General features: G+C 39.1%; 1 long non-coding RNA gene across 3 annotated transcripts; it reads left to right on the top strand.

Annotated features, from left to right (window-relative positions):
- The first annotated feature begins 6,955 nt into the window (after window positions 1–6,955).
- LOC109430776 (uncharacterized) lies at window positions 6,956–11,214 on the top strand. Of its 3 annotated transcripts, none has more exons than XR_009999044.1 (4): window positions 6,956–8,423; window positions 8,672–9,264; window positions 9,323–9,523; window positions 11,047–11,214. It is a non-coding gene; the product is annotated as an uncharacterized LOC109430776 (long non-coding RNA). The 3 variants fall into 3 exon arrangements; XR_009999043.1 differs by lacking the exon at window positions 11,047–11,214 and having other exon boundaries at window positions 8,672–8,982; window positions 9,057–9,264; window positions 9,323–10,474; XR_009999042.1 differs by lacking the exon at window positions 11,047–11,214 and having other exon boundaries at window positions 9,323–10,474.
- The last annotated feature ends 8,092 nt before the right edge of the window (window positions 11,215–19,306 follow it).

Here is a 19,306-nt window from a genome sequence, read left to right as displayed (position 1 = left end):
GAAATCTCGTTCGCTTGTAAAACGAATCCAAATCAATTTGAACGGCATTCAATGTTGTTGTACGCTAGATTTGCTTTTGTTCTATCATACAATCCCAAAAACTTCGATGTAAACATTAAGAACACCAAGAAATAAAGAAATGAGTGAAATCATGAGTCAACTCATGCATGATTTTTTCGGCGGTGAGTTTGGCGAGTCAAGAATCGCGCGTGAAACAACTCAACCATGAGATTTGAGAATTTGAGTTTTTACCAACACTGCTTCAGCATATAGTCGCCGATAACGGAATTGTCCATCGATAGTGGAAGATCGTGTATTCGCACGGTCACAGCATCGCAGTCCACGTAGACGGGGATGCAAAACTCTTTACCCGCGCAAAGCATTGTTCGTTTGCAATTGTTGTCCAATTGATAACGCGATGCAATATCGAAGCTTTTCATTTCGATAAGCACACAGTTGCGGGCGTGATGCAACTGTATGCTTTCCACATGCGAATATTGGAGATTAATCTCCTTCTCCAAAAACTGCTGCACTGTTCTAATATCCGGACGAACCGGCAGAACAGTGAAATCAATCACAAGTGTGTTTTTTCGTACACTACACATGATTGTGATCGAGAGTAAAGCGATACAAGAAAACACGACCGACGTACGCGATGATTGGCAGTCAACTCGTCTAAAAAGATTAATTCGATACACAAACAGTACAATGTTGATCATAATGATATGTTATAGGCAAGGATTTTAACATTATAGTGTTATTACGCGCAAACATCTATTTCTTATACGATATATCCATAAAAATATTCTACAATGGTTCAAACGTTTAATTACCATTGTACACAGTTGCATGTTGATCTTTAAACCTATCTTGAAAGATCACAAACTGTCCATTCCAGTTGCGTTGCTATAAAATGTTTTGTTTTTGACAGATTTGTGAAAATTGTGCAGCGCTTGTTTCACGATGAATAAAGTTTTAAAAGTGATGTGCAAAATTTACAGAGAAAATGCATTTTCTTTTGATGTTGTTCAGTGTACAAGATGCTAATGGACCAGTTTATGGTCGGTTTATATTAAAAAGATTTTTCTGTCGAAAACTTTGAGTTACTCGGAAAGACTCAACTGACCACGTTTTTCTACGCAAATGGTTGAAGGAATCCATCCCAATGGATGTTCCTAATTATTTGCTTCAAAGGCCCTTCATTCATGCGGTATGAGAAGGGCTTTTATCATTATTCCAATACTATGGAATAGAAAAAGTGATCATAGGTATAAGCAGTTTTAATGCCAGCAATTCTAAATATTTTTAATGAAGAAGGAAAAAGGTATCATTGTTTTCCTTTTGGCTTTCAAAAACCCAACAATGTTCCTTCTTTTAAAACAATTTTTTTCTTAGAATGAAGGCAATTAGTATTTTTTTGGAATTATAACTGCTTACATTTTCAACATAGATTCTCCCTTCTTTTCTACATAGGCTGTTCTTTCAAATTGCACTTTTCAGGAAATTATGGGCATTATTGCAACCACCGGTGTTAAATTTATGTTATATTTATTATATATTTTTTTTTCAAATTTCTAAACACCTGTGCTTGTGGTGCCGATAATTACCTAAACATTGCAACTCGAAAGAACAGCCCATGTAGAAAAGAAGGGAAAATCTATGTTGAAAAAGTAAGCAGTTGTGATGCCGATAATTTCCTGAAAAGTGGAATTCGAAAGAACAGCCTATGCAACAAAGAAGGAAACATCTATGTTTAAAATGAAAGCAGTTATAATTCCTATAATTGTACCAATTGCCTAAATTCTAAAAAAAGCTTGTTAAAAAAAGGAACAGTGTTGGGTTTTTGAATGCCGAAAGGAAAACAATGTCACCACAGACAAACAGACGTAACACTTCGAACATTTTTCGATTCAAATTTTAGTCTCGGAAACAGATTCGCTTAATTCTAAAAGGACTGAATTTACCCAACCATCAACTAGGTGGCAGTAGTGTCAAACTCGAACAAAAACGATGCGAGCGCCGCGGATTGGCAGTTGGTCAACCCTCAAATAAACCGTTAAATCGAAGTACGATGGCAATTATCAGAGTGTTACGTTTCCTTCTTCGTTAAAAAATGTTTGAGTCGTTATAAGAATTGTTGGCATAGGCGCCAACTTAGGGGGGGCAAGTACAGGTTTGCCCCCCCCAATAATTGAGGATTTTATAATTTTCCCATACAAAATATCAGAAAAACCAGGCTTTGCCCCCCCCAATAATTTGACAAAGTTGGCGCGTCTGATTGTTGGCATTACAATTGCTTATATGTTCATCAACAATTGTCCCTTCTTTTGCATAGGCTGTTCTTTCGAGTTGCACTTTTCAGGAAATTATCGGCATCGCAACTGCGTATATACTTTTTTAACATAGATTCTCCCTTCTTTTTTGCATAGGCTGTTCTTTCGAATTGCACTTTTCGGGAAATAGGAGGCAATCAGTGAAGTACTAGATTGAAAGTAGTGAGCTGGATTTTTGTATGGTGAGATGATCAATTCTCCATTTCTGCAATGAAATGGTGCAAACAGCGTAGGTTATATGATTTATTGGCTAATTTGATGCTATTTGAGCAAAGGTTTGAATAGCTGTGTTGTTGTATTATTTTTTCCTGCAACTTCAACAACACAGTTATCCAAACTTTTGCTCAAACAGCATCAAATTAGTCAATAAATCATATAACCCACGCTGTTTGCACCATTTCTTTGCAGAAATGGAGAATTGATCATCTCGCCATACAAAAATCCAGCTCACTACTTTCAATCTAGTACTTCACTGATTGCCTCCTATTATGGGCATTACAGCCTCCACCGGTGTTAAAATTGCTAAAATATTTATTTAATATTTTTTTTCAAATTTCTAAATACCTGTGCTTGTGGTGCCGATAATTACCTGAATAGTGTAACTCGAAAGAACAGCCTATGCAGAAAAGAAGGAAAAACTACGTAGAAAATGTAAGAAATTTTGATGTCGATAATTTACTGAAAAGTGCAATTCGAAAGAACAACCTATGCAGAAAACAAGGAAACATGTATGTTGAAAAAGTAAGCAGTTGCGAAGCCAATAATTATACCAATAACCTAAATTGTAAAGGCAAATCATGCTTATTTCCAAAGTTTTTAAGAATTTTTGGCAGGATGTTTTTTTTGGTGATTTCTTACGATTATATATTTGATTTTTAGCGATTAATATAAACCATTCAGGGTCTCCAGTTAGCTTAGTGGTTAAGGCTATGGATCGCCAATCCGGAGACGGCGGGTTCGATTCCCGTTCCGGTCGGGAAAATGTTCTCGACTCCCTGGGCATAGAGTATCATTGTACTTGCCTCACAATATACAAATTCATGCAATGGCAGGCAAAGAAAGCCCTTCAATTAATAACTGTGGAAGTGCTCAAAGAACACTAAGTTGAAGAGAGGCAGGCCAAGTCCCAGTGCGGACGTAGAACCATAAAGAAGAAGAAGAAGATAAACCATTCAGAAATAAAACAATAGTTTTATTTTCTTTCTGGGGAATGGTACATTCTGGGGAATGGATTTCTGGGGAATGGTACATTCTGGGGAATGGGTTTCTAGGAAATGGTTTTCTGGGGAATGGTACATTCTGGGGAATGGAATTCTGGGGATTGGTTTTCTGGGGAATGGTTTTCTGGGGAATGTTATAGAATCGTGATATACACATGTTTAAGTGTGTCTCACAAATAAAATCACAAACCGTTTGAGAAAAGGTCATTCTGTATTGCCACCATGCCTCCTGAGTTTGCATCACTATATTATTCAACAACTTCTGCACAATATAACATATTGTTACTGCTTTGTATGCGTTACATAGTTCGTTCTTTATGATTGAATGCTTCGAGTTTCATAGTTTCAACATCAAAGCACCTGTTTGAGATACAGTAACAGTAACAGATAAAGGAGACATACTGTGTGGATATTAACACAAACTGTATTTTATTATGCGGGAGTAGACGTTCGATAACTGCAACATGTTTACGTTTCACTTAGCGAATGAAATTCGATAACTGCAACAACTGACAGACGTCAAAGAACTGTCAGTTGCTGCAGAATGCAGCCAGTTTGCATACGGAAAACATCGCACTGCAACAAAAGTGCATGCGAAAATCATCGCATCGCTATTGACATTTCGTTTTGACGGATAGTGGTGCGATAACTGCAAAGTTGTTGCACTTAGCGGACTTGCAGTTGAAAAGCATTGCAGTTAAAGCGTTTGCACCGAGCGAACGTCTACTGTATTAGTGTTGGACGACCTCCTCGCTGCGCGACAAGCTCACGCTCGGTGCTGTAAAGGATTTGCGTTGCGATTTCTGAGTTTCATTTTTCTCCTCAGAAAATCGTCGAAATCGCTTCCTCATTTTCTCGCGAGCCTGCTCGCGAAGGAGTTTCTGTCAAGCCTGACTACCGCCACCTAATGTTGTGTCTCATTTGTTCATTTTTTCTCTGAACCAGACTGATCAATATATTTTTTATTTTGTTCGATCGAGCACCTTTTTCTGAGCAACTTCTGAGCAGCCCCGCCCAGTACAAAATACGACGAGGGGTGATTTAAGAAACCGCTCTCATAAAAACTTCAAATTGATTTTGAATTAGGTTTCCAAGCACCAAAATTAATGAAAATTTGGATTTTTGCTCAATTTGGCGTGCAGATTTAGAATAAGGAATTCTCTCTGAACACCGAAGAAATCAAATTATGTATAGGGAATCGCGCTACTTGGGCGGTGGCTTCTATATTCGTCTGTTTTTCACTATAACTCAGTCAAATTTGAACCAATTGACACAACTTTTGGAATGTGGTGAGATAGGTATAGTATCTGCCAGTGTACAACATTTCAAGTCAATTGGTTGAAAATTAACTGAGTTATAGTGGAAAACAGACGAATATAGAAGCCACCGCCCAAGTGGCGCGATACCCTATGTACCGCATTTAGTTCACCACTGGACTGCGCACTGAGTCTTCATAAGTGCGAAAACGTAAATGAAACTGCGCGATTGCATCAAATCAAATTGATGTCTTCGGCGCACTATTTCTTCGATGTATGCTGAATAAGTGCTCTGTAGACACCCAAGTTGATTGGATGCAATCGCGCACTTTTATTTACGTTTTCGCACTCGTGAAAACTAAATGCGCTATTCAGTAGACGTTCAGTGCAACATGTTTACGTTTCACTTACCCAATGAAATTCGATAACTGTAACAACTGACAGACGTCACATAACTGTCAGTTGCCGCAGAATGCAACCAATGTGCATACGAAAAACATCGCATTGCAACAAAAGTGCATGCGAAAAACATTGCATCGCTGTTGACATTTCATTTTGACGGATAGCGGTGCGATAACTGCAAAATTGTTGCAGTTAGCGGACTTGCAGTTAAAAAGCATTGCAGTTAAAGCGTTTGCACCGAGCGAACGTCTACTGTTTATTTATTTCTAGATTGAGTTTAAATAAGGGCAAAAGTAACATGATCGATTTCTCTTCATCGAACCTCTCTTTTTCACATTAAAGCGACAAGATGCAAGTAAGGTTGCACTTTTTTGCCATAACATGCTAGGTTGGAATGCGAACTTGCGTCCAAACATAAAAAAGTTTAATCTAACTTGCATCTTGTCACTTTTAATTTGCAGAAGAGAGTCGCTGAAGAGAAATCAATCATGTTACTTTCGCCCTTATCTACACTCAATCAAGATTAATTTGATTAAGAAGAATGGCAAGTCCTGGAGTTTTGCTGGTACAGTAGACGTTCGCTCGGTGCAAACGGTTTAACTGCAATGCTTTTTAACTGCAAGTCCGCTAAGTGCAACAATTTTGCAGTTATCGCACCGCTATCCGTCAAAATGAAATGTCATCAACGATGCGATGTTTTTTGCATGCACTTTTGTTGCAATGCGATGTTTTTGAGTGCATTCTGGGCCCTGTAGCATAATCAGGCTAATAATATTAGCTACAAGTTACAAGTTACAAGTACTAATATTACAAGTGCTAATAATTTGTGTTGCATAAAGGCTCAATTTTCCACTAATATTATTAGCACTTGTAATATTAGTGACCATGAAAATACAAGTTATTTTGGTTCATTTACCTGTCAAAATTCATCCGACAGTTCACTATTAATTTGAAATGGCAGTTGATGTTTGTTTATATTCTGCATTTTCCGCGTAACATCCGGAAATAACTTCATTTATTTCGAAGTTTTGCATTCTTTATACGATAGGTGAAGAAAAGCATGTGCTGTTTGGATAATTTTCGGCCGCTCTGACGAAATATTTTTTTACAAAGTATGGCACTGCAAGTACCTAGATTTTTAGTAAAATGTCCCAAAGATTTAATAGTACTGGTTGAAAAACAATGTATAAAGATTTAGCAACATGTATTATGCTTCTTGTTAAAATCCCAAGTGATCTGGGATGCAAAAATTGAGCTTTTACCTACTTTTATATGTCGCAACTCGATTCGAGTTAGTGTATGTGTATTATAGCTCTTGATTAGCTTAATGATGCGCAATACAAGCATTTGATTGAAATTTATTTCGCATCTGCAACTTTACCTGTGCTTATGCAGTGACCATAATATATAACATTACCAAGAACCTCCAATCAAAGATGGGTATTGTAGAAACTTTGGAGAACTTGAGAGACTCAGCAGAAATTATATTTTGAATACAAAGTGTACATCAACGCAATTTTCTCTTCAATGAGTTTCGAATACATACTGCCAAATTTAATCGTCGAAAACTGGAATTAAGGTTGACATGTTAGATAAATAATATCTTTTGAGTTCATCAAAATGGTAAATCGATATATTCAAAACTAAATATGACTTCTGCAATACTTAAAATCTAACTTGTAAATTATTTTACAAGACCTTTGAGACTTGTAATCAAAAGTACAAGTCATAGCTAATATTTTATACTTGTACAGTAGACGTTCGCTCGGTGCAAACGGTTTAACTGCAATGCTTTTTAACTGCAAGTCCGCTAAGTGCAACAATTTTGCAGTTATCGCACCGCTATCTGTCAAAAACGAAACGTCAACAGAGTTGCGATGTTTTTCAGATGCACTACAGCTGCATTGCGATGTTTTTGAGTGCATTCTGGCTGCGTCCAACAGCAATTGACAACTGTTTGACGGCTGTCAGTCGTTGCAGTTAGCGAATTTCATTCGGTAACTGAAACGTAAACATGTTGCACTTATCGAACGTCTACTGTAGTTTGTTTATGCAACATACACTTGTAAATTCTACTAATAATATTAGTCCAACCGACTTGTAGTATTGGACTTGTAACTTGTACTTGTAGTATTTTTATGCAACAGAAAATTATAAATTACAAGCTACAAGACTAATATTATTAGTAAAATTTTCATTATGCTACAGGCCCCTGGCTGCGTCTAACAGCAATGGATTACCCGCTTCGGCGGAAATTGCAACAGATGGCGCTAGTGAGCAGGAGTTTTTCACTTTTCAAATGCATGGAGAAATTAATAAAAACTCGTTTCTTGACTTATTAAACGTCTTATCGGGAAAAATATTTGGTACAGGTAGTAGGCCATTACGATAGCAATCTACGGTACCAAATATTTTTTATCAAAATTTCAAAATATTTGAAATATTGGGAAAAATGTTCAAATCCCCATACAGTAGACGTTCGCTCGGTGCAAACGGTTTAACTGCAATGCTTTTTAACTGCAAGTCCGCTAAGTGCAACAATTTTGCAGTTATCGCACCGCTATCTGTCAAAAACGAAACGTCAATAGAGTTGCGATGTTTTTCAGATGCACTAAAGCTGCAATGCGATGTTTTTGAGTGCATTCTGGCTGCGTCCAACAGTAAATGACAACTGTTTGACGGCTGTCAGTCGTTGCAGTTAGCGAATATCATTCGGTAACTGAAACGTAAACATGTTGCACTTATCGAACGTCTACTGTACAGTAGACGTTCGCTCGGTGCAAACGGTTTAACTGCAATGCTTTTTAACTGCAAGTCCGCTAAGTGCAACAATTTTGCAGTTATCGCACCGCTATCCGTCAAAATGAAATGTCATCAACGATGCGATGTTTTTTGCATGCACTTTTGTTGCAATGCGATGTTTTTGAGTGCATTCTGGCTGCGTCCAACAGCAATTGACAACTGTTTGACGGCTGTCAGTCGTTGCAGTTAGCGAATTTCATTCGGTAACTGAAACGTAAACATGTTGCACTTATCGAACGTCTACTGTACATTATTTCGACCAAATACTTCTGCCTCGATTTTGCCTGATCTTTGTTTGCCTATACATGGCACCACAAATATACATGGATTCATGTTTACCAATCTGTCAACGACACGTAATCAAAAAAATAAAAAAAAAGTTTGGAACGGCAACGTGGAAGCAAAACATGGTAAAATTTTAAGGCTCAAGCATCCGTCATCATTTTTCGAAAATAAAAAAGCAGTTTTCTCGCTGTAAGTCGAAACGTCGACCATGAAAATATATTCACTGCATTCTATTCCTCATGTGGAATGCAGTGAATATATTTGCATGGTCTTTGTTTTGATTTACAGCGAGGAAACTGCTTTTCTATTTTCCGAAAAATGATGACGGATGCTTGAGCCTTAAGTCAAAATTTAATAACACTGACTATTTTAGATACAATAAAAGGATAACGTTATTTGCGAGCCGTTCCTGGATACTAACGTCTTAACAGAGCAACGGAATATTCGTCTGTGGAAAGAAAAAAAAAACATTGACTTTATTGCGTCGCAGCACTTCCAAGATGTTCATTGCCGACTTATGTACAATTCATCGAAACGGATCGAACTTCCCTTGCTGTTGAGAGTTTCCCGGTGTTACGCACGTATTAGTGGTCCGATAAGGTGTCTGTTCAAGCATCTGATGCACATCACGTATGTCTTGAAGAAGAACGGACGTCAGGAGCAACGCCGATATCTGTAATGCAGGTAATGGTCTTGATGTTGTTATGTAACCTTCTCCAGAAACTGTATAACCGATTTCTTTCTTCATTCATCTATAGATATGCAGAGCACCGACCTGATGATTCGGTCCTAACCGACACGTCACCATCCAAACCGATAGCACAGGAAAATACGACTCCCTTCATTGGAGATTATCTCCCTCCTAATAACGGAATGCATTTCCATCTTTGCTTCCTGCTATTCGAGTCACAGCTCAACTTCCAAATAGGATTCAGATGTCACCGTCAGTAAAAACTTCCGGATTCTGTACGAAGCTTGTGAGCTCTCGATATGGACAACCTTCTGTAACTCTTTCCGATTCCAGACTTGTCTTCGAGGACCACATGATACGTCCAAGGATACTCTCCGCAACGTATTCGATCTACTGTGTGTACATCCTGTCGATGGAAGCGCTATTCACTGTAAATTGGTAAATCGAAAGGAATTGCATTCAGGCCAATAATGTGAGCCCAATTTTTATGAGACTACGAAGAACAACAACGATAGGATTGTGGTGGATGGACAGGTAGGTTTGTGGAGTCGGATCGGAATGGTGGTAAGGGAATGTTCCCAAATTACGTCGTACACTTGGGGGAGAACGACAGGCCTAGAAAAGTGTGACAATACATCTGCTTCTTCTTCTTCTTTATGGCTCTACGTCCCCACTGGGACTTTGCCTGCCTCGCTTCAACTTAGTGTTCTTTGAGCACTTCCACAGTTATTAATTGAAGGGCTTTCTTTGCCCGCCATTGCATGAATTTGGATATTGTGAGGCAAGTACAATGATACACTATGTCCTGGAAGTCGAGAAATTTTCCCGACCGGAACAGGAATCGAACCCGCCGTCTCCGGATTGGTGATCCATAGCCTTAACCACTAGGCTAATTGGAGGCCCACAATACTGGAGATGTGACAATACGTGCAATATAGCGTAACCGAGGGAGGAGGGAAAGTCTGGAAATCCCGAATAAAGATGAACGTAATATATGAATCTTCACTAATCAACTACAACAACAGTCAACAAAATATAGATAATTTTTTTTATCGGTATTAACGAGATTTTTAACCCTAGGCTAGTTCATCTCGGGACCCACGCTTTACTTCCCTTCCGAAGGAAGAACTCACATTTTGCGAGTTTGTCGGGAGTGGGATTCGATCCCAGGTCCTCGGCGTGATAGTCAATATAAATGTCTTTCTTCATATTTTACAAACCAGATTAACCCTCGCGTTGATATGTAGCAGAATAGCAGAATTTTACAAACCAGATTAACCCTATATAAAGCAGTGGCAACTAGGTATATTGCCACCTACATTTTTTTTCTGTTTGATAACAACATATTATTGTAATTATTTTTCGGTTCACTCATACCTGGGATTACTAACAACCACCAACGCTGGTGGCCTAAACGGCCAGTGGCAACGTATTCTCGGCAGTTTTGTTCTCTTCGTCATGGGAGGTTGAACCTATTGAACTCCAAGGGGCTGTTAATTACGTAAGTGTTTTTATGAGGAGGGGGGGGGGGGGGTTCTTGAGAAATCTTACGAGCCATACGAAAATATTTCGTTTCTCATACAAAAAAATCTTACAAGGGGGTGGGGGTATCGAAAAATCGTAAAAATTCCCTTACGTAATAAATGGACAGCCCCTAAGTTGGTGTCACATTTTCCTAACCAAGCTGTGTTGTGTTATACGACCAAGTTTCCATCAATTCGGCCTACAAAAACTCCCCCCACGACGAAGAGAACAAACCTTTTTCACATTTTTTTGAAGATTTTTTAAGTTTATCAAGGAACTCTATCATGGATTTCGGTTAAATCTATGGAATCCGTTTCGTCATCAATACTAAGAATTCTCCGAATGAGTGTAATCAGTTCCGTACCTTTTAAATTCGCCCTATTTTGCTTATCCTTTGACAGATACGCGTATTTCGACTACCACTTGTAACCTTCATCAGTGTCAGTTATCCACTATGAATTGTTTATATTTATTTGTTGATATCTTGCCTCGATTTCCATTCTATGTTAGTTAATAATCATACTTTTTTTCAGTTTCTTCTGCCAATCATGGCTATTGAACAATAATCTTTCCGGATACTAAACTACCTGGTGAAGAATACCATCATAAAAATCCTCATCGTGATCAGCACTGGTCAAGTTCTAAAGTGTTCTTATAAAGCAATTTGAATTTATGTTTTTATAAGTAATAAAAAGTACCTTATGGTTGGGGGGGGGGGGTGCTGTTTTGCTGGGCTCTATCAAATATCCGAAAATCCAAGGGTAGGTTTACAATCTTCACTAAAGTTGAAATAAGTCATAAGCGATTTTTGCATTTTCCCAGTAATAATCCAAGCTGATTCACCGAATGGTCCAAAGTTGCGAAATGCGCATTAACTTTTTTTCGAAACGCATATTTTGTTTTGAAAATTTGTAATAGTTGCACTTAACGAGTCTGGAATAACATTGTTCTTTGTCTTGAAGCTTGAAAACTGATTATAAGCCATTTTTGCATTTAACAAAAAGTAATCAAAGCTGGTTCACCAAGTCCTCCTAAGTTGCGAGGTGACGTATTACTTCTCCAGTTTTTAAAACATGTTCTTTGTCTTGAAACTATGAAACAGTTTTTGAAACATGCTTTGTCTTGAAGCTTTGAAACAGATTATAAGCCATTTTTGCATTTAACAAAAAGTAATCAAAGCTGGTTCACCAAGTCCTCCTAAGTTGCGAGGTGACGCATTACTTCTCCAGTTTTTGAAACATGTTCTTTGTCTTGAAAACTGATTATAAGCTATTTTTGCATTTAACAAAAAGTAATCAAAGCTGGTTCACCAAGTTCTCCTAGGTTGCGAGGTGACGTATTACTTCTCCACTTTTTAAAACATGTTCTTTGTCTTGAAACTATGAAACAGTTTTTGAAATATGCTTTGTCTTGAAGCTTTGAAACAGATTATAAGCCATTTTTTGCATTTATTTATTTTTTTTTTAACTGTATTAACGAGATTTTTAGCCCTAGGCTAGTTCATCTCGGGACCCACGTTTTACTTCCCTTCCGAAGGAAGAGCTCACATTTTGTGAGTTTGTCGGGAGTGGGATTCGATCCCAGGTCCTCGGCGTGATAGTCAAGTGTTCTAACCATCACACCAGGTCCGCTCCACCTTTTTGCATTTAACAAAAAGAAATTAAAGCTGGTTCACCAAGTCCTCCTAAGTTGCGAGGTGACGTATTACGTCTCCAGTTTTAAAAACATGTTCTTTGTCTTGAAATTATGAAACAGTTTTTGAAACATGCTTTGTCTTGAAGCTTTGAAACAGATTATAAGCCATTTTTGCATTTAACAAAAAGTAATCAAAGCTGGTTCACCAAGTCCTCCTAAGTTGCGAGGTGACGCTTTACTTCTCCACTTTTTAAAACATGTTCTTTGTCTTGAAACTATGAAACAGTTTTTGAAACATGCTTTGTCTTGAAGCTTTGAAACAGATTATAAGCCATTTTTTGCATTTAACAAAAAGTAATCAAAGCTGGTTCACCAAGTCCTCCTAAGTTGCGAGGTGACGCATTACTTCTCCAGTTTTTGAAACATGTTCTTTGTCTTGAAAACTGATTATAAGCCATTTTTGCATTTAACAAAAAGTAATCAAAGCTGGTTCACCAAGTTCTCCTAGGTTGCGAGGTGACGCATTACTTCTCCAGTTTTTAAAAACATGTTCTTTGTCTTGAAACTATGAAACAGTTTTTGAAACATGCTTTGTCTTGAAGCTTTGAAACAGATTATAAGCCATTTTTGCATTTAACAAAAAGAAATCAAATCTGGTTCACCAAGTCCTCCTAAGTTGCGAGGTGACGCATTGTTGTGCGTTGATTCAAATCACGTGCAACGAAGCAACCTAGAATTAATTTGAAATCAATCAAAGCAATCTTGTACTTTTAGTAAAATAAATTTTCTTCAGTCTCTGTTCATTTTACAATCAAACCAGACGGTTTTTAATCCCACTGCAACCTACAACAGGTTATGGGCCTGCGATTAGAATTTTTTCAATAGACCATTCCCGTCTGACCTAACCCCCCTTTTTTATATTTTTCTTCGAAAGACACCTGCTTTTGATGATTATTACCGCTTTCAGATTTTTTTTATATGTACTCTTGATTTTCATACAATTTTTTGAAAACTGGGAAATTCACCACTTTTTGAAATAAAAATCGCCATGCGAAGTAATTTCTGGCTGTTTTTGGCAACCCTGAAATGGTGATCTTTTTTTCACCTCAGAAAATTAGCAACGTCTGGGACCCCTTTTTTTGTTTACATCAGAAATGTCAAACTGTGCTTCTCCGCAACCCAATCGATTTCATCGGCGATAACCGGCAAAACTCCGACGTGAAACGTGAAAATCCTCGTGAAAACTCGTAGGTAACATCTACTTTGATCAAGTGATGTATTGACTATACAGTAAGTTCTGATTCCTTTTTTTTTTTCAGTAAAATAATCCGACGAGTTGTCGCCGCCGGGTGGGACGTGATGAAAAAATTAAGACGGATAGTTCCGGTGGTGATGGCTGAGCAGGAAGGGGTCCTATACGGAGAGTACGATGTTGGATGAGTGTCAACTGTCAGCGGTTCCCTAGTGATACCTGTTACGGCAACGGTCCGAGAGTCCATTGAGCGGGTTCCTCCCGACACCTGCCGTCAATAACTACACATTTCCGGGAGCTACGTTATTTTTTGGTAAAAGTCATCATCAAGCAAAGGAGCTGCTGCGTGGCCTCTTTTTTCGTCGCGAAAGTTCCAATTCCGGAAGAAAGTGTTATGGACGGCAATTACTCAGTCCATCTTCCTGGTATGTTGTCAGCTATCGCAGTTCGGCATCATGAGCCCGGATTCGGCGGATCCGTTCTACTGTACTCGTGTCATTTTGGATTGGAAGCACTACTTATGGAGCAGGGTATTTCGCCGATTGTCACTGCCGGACTGATTATGCAGCTGCTGGCCGGAGCAAAGTTCATCGAAGTTGGTGACACCCCGAAAGATTGGGCGCTGTTTAACGGAGACCAGAAGATGTTCGGACTTCGGAATGATTATCACGATCAGACAGGCCATTGTGTACGTCATAACCGGAATGTACGGCGACCCGGCCGAGATCGATAAAGTACGCGGCTTGCGGGACGTCGCCAAGCAGCTCAAGGAATAACGCGTGGCCACCGGGAAAGTTCGATGATCCACGAACTGAACCGGTACATTCCGACGGCAGCCGCTTTCGGTGGGCTGTGCATCGGTGACGGTCGTTTTGATGGAAGCGATTTGGTATGGAACCGGTATCCTGCTGGCCGTGACCATTATCTACCAATACTTCGTCAAGGAGCAGAGCGAGATGCCACTGTTCTAGAGTGGAGGATTCCTTTCGAAATTCATCGTCAATCATCATTATGTTTCGAAGGGAGTTGGGCCCTGCTTTACACAATGAGTTTTCTGGAAAATGGTTTCATGGGGAATGAAATTTTGAGAAACGGGTTTCGGGGAATATTGTTAAGGAATTGTACAAATCAATTCGCATCCTGCACTTATGTTTTCACATATATTTGATGTAATAAATCAACATCAACAATCATTGTTTTTTTTGCGAATGACTTATTTTTGATATTCATTAGCTTTGAGGAATACATTTTTAATCATCAATTATAATCACTAATAAAAGTAATTTAAATCCTAATAAATAATCATTTTGTCATTTAACCCTTTCTTTCCCACGACTTTGAATGACTATTTCTATTCCAAAAAAAAACGTTCCCGAAAAAAGTGCTTGAAGGTAAGTTGTTGCAATTGGCTAACCTTTCAAATTTAAATAAAAAATGTTGTAAATAATAGTTTTTGGGGTTTTTATCTAACGTTCCACGAAGTGAAACAAGTACCGTCCCATGCCCCAATACCGTGTGCCTCCTAATACCGTGTATTTGATCAAAAAGTCGAATATTTTACAAGGTGAATAAGTTTCTTTACTGAGTAACTAGTTTAAACGTTAGCATATTGAACCATTTTTAGTAAGGTGTGACAAATTTGACATAATATTTAGGAACACAAGTTAATAGAAATATTGATAAAATGAGTGACCAGTACCAATGCACGGTATTAAGGCATGGCAACTTTTAAGTTCCAAATACAGTGGAAAACTATCTCTAACAACAGTGGTTCTAATATTGTTGAAGAACATCTCAAGAACCACTGGAACGATTCTTAAGTTCTACGTGGTTTGCGTCACCTCGCAACCTGGGAGGACATGGTGAACCTTCTTAGCCACAAATTCTAGTAATGTGGAAGAATATCTCAAGAACCACTGGAGCAATTCTTAAGTTCAAAGTGGTTTGCGTCACCTCGCAACCTGGGAGGACATGGTGAACCTTCTTAGCCACAAATTCTAGTAATGTGGAAGAATATCTCAAGAACCACTGGAGCAATTCTTAAGTTCAAAGTGGTTTGCGTCACCTCGCAACCTGGGAGGACATGGTGAACCTTCTTAGCCACAAATTCTAGTAATGTGGAAGAATATCTCAAGAACCACTGGAGCAATTCTTAAGTTCTAAGTGGTTTGCATCACCTCGCAACCTGGGAAGACATGGTGAACCTTCTTAGCGACAAATTCTAATATTATTGAATAATCTCTCAAGTACTGCTGGAGCAATTCTTAAGTTCTAAGTGGTTTGCGTCACCTCGCAACCTGGGAGGACATGGTGAACCTTCTTAGCTACAAATTCTAATATTGTTTAAGAATATCTCAAGAACCACTGGAGCAATTCTTAAGTTCTAAGTGGTTTGCGTCACCTCGCAACCTGGGAGGACATGGTGAACCTTATTAGCTACAAATTCTAATATTGTGTAAGAATATCTCAAGAACCACTGGAGCAATTCTTAAGTTCTAAGTGGTTTGCGTCACCTCGCAACCTGGGAGGACATGGTGAACCTTCTTAGCCACAAATTCTAGTAATGTGGAAGAATATCTCAAGAACCACTGGAACAATTCTTAAGTTCTAAGTGGTTTGCGTCACCTCGCAACCTGGGAGGACATGGTGAACCTTATTAGCTACAAATTCTAATATTGTTTAAGAATATCTCAAGAACCACTGGAGCAATTCTTAAGTTCTAAGTGGTTTGCGTCACCTCGCAACCTGGGAGGACATGGTGAACCTTCTTAGCCACAAATTCTAGTAATGTGGAAGAATATCTCAAGAACCACTAAAGCAATTCTTAAGTTCTAAGTGGTTTGCGTCACCTCGCAACCTGGGAGGACATGGTGAACCTTCTTAGCTACAAATTCTAATATTGTTTAATATCTCAAGAACCACTGGAGCAATTCTTAAGTTCTAAGTGGTTTGCGTCACCTCGCAACCTGGGAGGACATGGTGAACCTTCTTAGCCACAAATTCTAATAATGTGGAAAAATATCTCAAGAACCACTGGATCAATTCTTAAGTTCTAAGTGGTTTGCGTCACCTCGCAACCTGGGAGGACATGGTGAACCTTATTAGCTACAAATTCTAATATTGTTTAAGAATATCTCAAGAACCACTGGAGCAATTCTTAAGTTCTAAGTGGTTTGCGTCACCTCGCAACCTGGGAGGACATGGTGAACCTTCTTAGCCACAAATTCTAGTAATGTGGAAGAATATCTCAAGAACCACTAAAGCAATTCTTAAGTTCTAAGTGGTTTGCGTCACCTCGCAACCTGGGAGGACATGGTGAACCTTCTTAGCTACAAATTCTAATATTGTTTAATATCTCAAGAACCACTGGAGCAATTCTTAAGTTCTAAGTGGTTTGCGTCACCTCGCAACCTGGGAGGACATGGTGAACCTTCTTAGCTACAAATTCTAATATGGTTTAATATCTCAAGCAATATCTGGAGCAATTCTTAAGTTCTAAGTGGTTTGCGTCACCTCGCAACCTGGGAGAACATGGTGAACCTTCTTAGCTACAAATTCTAATATTGTTTAATATCTCAAGAACCACTGGAGCAATTCTTAAGTTCTAAGTGGTTTGCGTCACCTCGCAACCTGGGAGGACATGGTGAACCTTCTTAGCCACAAATTCTAATAATGTGGAAGAATATCTCAAGAACCACTGGAGCAATTCTTAAGTTCTAAGTGGTTTGCGTCACCTTGCAACCTGGGAGGACATGGTGAACCTTCTTAGCCACAAATTCTAGTAATGTGGAAGAATATCTCAAGAACCACTGGAGCAATTCTTAAGTTCTAAGTGGTTTGCGTCACCTCGCAACCTGGGAGGACATGGTGAACCTTCTTAGCTACAAATTCTAATATTGTTTAAGAATATCTCAAGAACCACTGGAGCAATTCTTAAGTTCTAAGTGGTTTGCGTCACCTCGCAACCTGGGAGGACATGGTGAACGTTTTGATCTGATCGAACGAAAGTATATTTTTTTCGCGACATAACTTTGTAGCTTAATAGGGAATACGCTGGCACCACTTTGTATGTATTAAGACGTCTTGAATATCTTGTTCAGGAGCCCGACCAATTTTCGGATGGATTATAGAGACCATAGAAACACCCCACCCACCGCAGTATTTTATTAATATGTGTACAAATGTAAAAAAATATTACAAAGCATTGATTAGGTCATATCGGTAAAGGATGCTCCAGCTAAGGGTTGCTAGTATTTCTAGTAATTGATTGACGTACATAGATTTGTTGACTAACCATGGTTGACGGGAATACCTAGAACAAGTTTAAAAATGAATAAACGGATGCTCAGTTAACAAATTTAGTTGGAATTAAGTATTGATCACATCAGGCAGCATCCATTTATTACGTAACGCTGAAATCGACATTTTTAGACCCCCCCTCCCCCCTCCGTAACGCTTTTTTGTATGAAAATCCTAAAATTTTTATATGGACCGTAACGCTCGGCCATACTCCCCCCCTCCCCCTAGAGCGTTACGTAATTTGTGGACGGCGCCTCAAAGCTTGGATTTAATTTTCTAATCAATGCCAAATGGCCAAATATTTGACACTCTTGGCAAAGTGTACCGGACAAACATAAATATTTGCCACTTTCGAAAAACGAACAGATCCCACACAGAGCCAAAAATAAACCAAAATTTATATGTCAATAGTGGTCAAATATTTGTCGTTCAGGCAAATCGTGTACTCGCACCTAAAGTTACATAAAGCTTTTTCAGCATTTGCAAAAGCATTCCACTGAAATTGAAAAGAATCAGTTTCACCCTGAAAGCAGAATTGTGGTTGTTTATTTCAAATATTTATTGCCTTAAAACGACTTGCAGCAAGGCTTTCAACGATGCTGACTGTTGACATGCGTACTTAGGGGTTATACATAAATTATGTCACGCAAAAATCGACCTTTTGAAACCCTCCTTTTTCACCTATGCCACACTTTTTGTATGGGACCTCACCATTTTTTGCATGGTTCGTTACGTTTTATAAACCCCCCCTCTCCCCTTAAAGCGTGACGTAATTTGTGCACGGTCCCTTATAACGTAGTACTGAGTTCATTATTTAATATCAACTAAATACTGTTCAAAAGTTTGACGCAAAAAAATCTTAGATAAGTGATCAAATTTCACTTACGTTTTTTTAGAACTTTTGGAATACTTCGAAGTAGGGATTGAATCCAAATGATCATTACCTCCAATGAAAAGTTTTAGGTAGTTGGTGTTTAAGAAAAGATGACATAGTCTAAAGAAGGTCCACCAACAGCGGTTGATCCGGTTTCTGCTCCTGCTTGGTGAATCGTAAGCGAATATTGATTCACATTTGTTGGCTATTGACCGCCTGGGTAAGTCGTTCCTGCTCCTCCCTGGTAATGGCCCGTACCGGTACCGATGCCACCCGGGTGTTGTCCAAATCCATTGCTTGTAGGTCCACCAGGGAAATTACTTCCAATTCCTACGCTACCACCTGGAAGTTTTCCTCCAGGGTAGTGTCCTGTTCCAACATCTGAATATTGACCTCTATCGGTACCTACTCCTCCTGGGTACTATCCCGTTCCAGCACCAACGTCCGCGGCGGAATATTGAACTGTATCGGTGCGGTGTGCGGTGCCTACTCCTGGCTGGCAGCAGTACCAGCTCCAGAGGATATCGGCCTATACCCGTATAAACACCTGTTCCTGGGACAAGTTATTGATCGATACCCGCACTAGCACCGCTTCCTGCTACAGGGTGTTGGCCGACACTGGTTGCTGCTCCTGGATAGGGAAATGACCAGCACTAACCTTAACACCTGTTCCTGGGTAATGTCCTGTACCGATACTACCCGGACGTTGTCCAAATCCATTGATTGTAACTCC

Source organism: Aedes albopictus, chromosome 3 (genome assembly GCF_035046485.1).
Source record: "Aedes albopictus strain Foshan chromosome 3, AalbF5, whole genome shotgun sequence".
Taxonomy (NCBI): Eukaryota; Metazoa; Arthropoda; class Insecta; order Diptera; family Culicidae; genus Aedes; species Aedes albopictus.
Note: the sequence above shows the minus strand (reverse complement) of the source record. Positions and strands in the feature narration are given on the sequence as shown.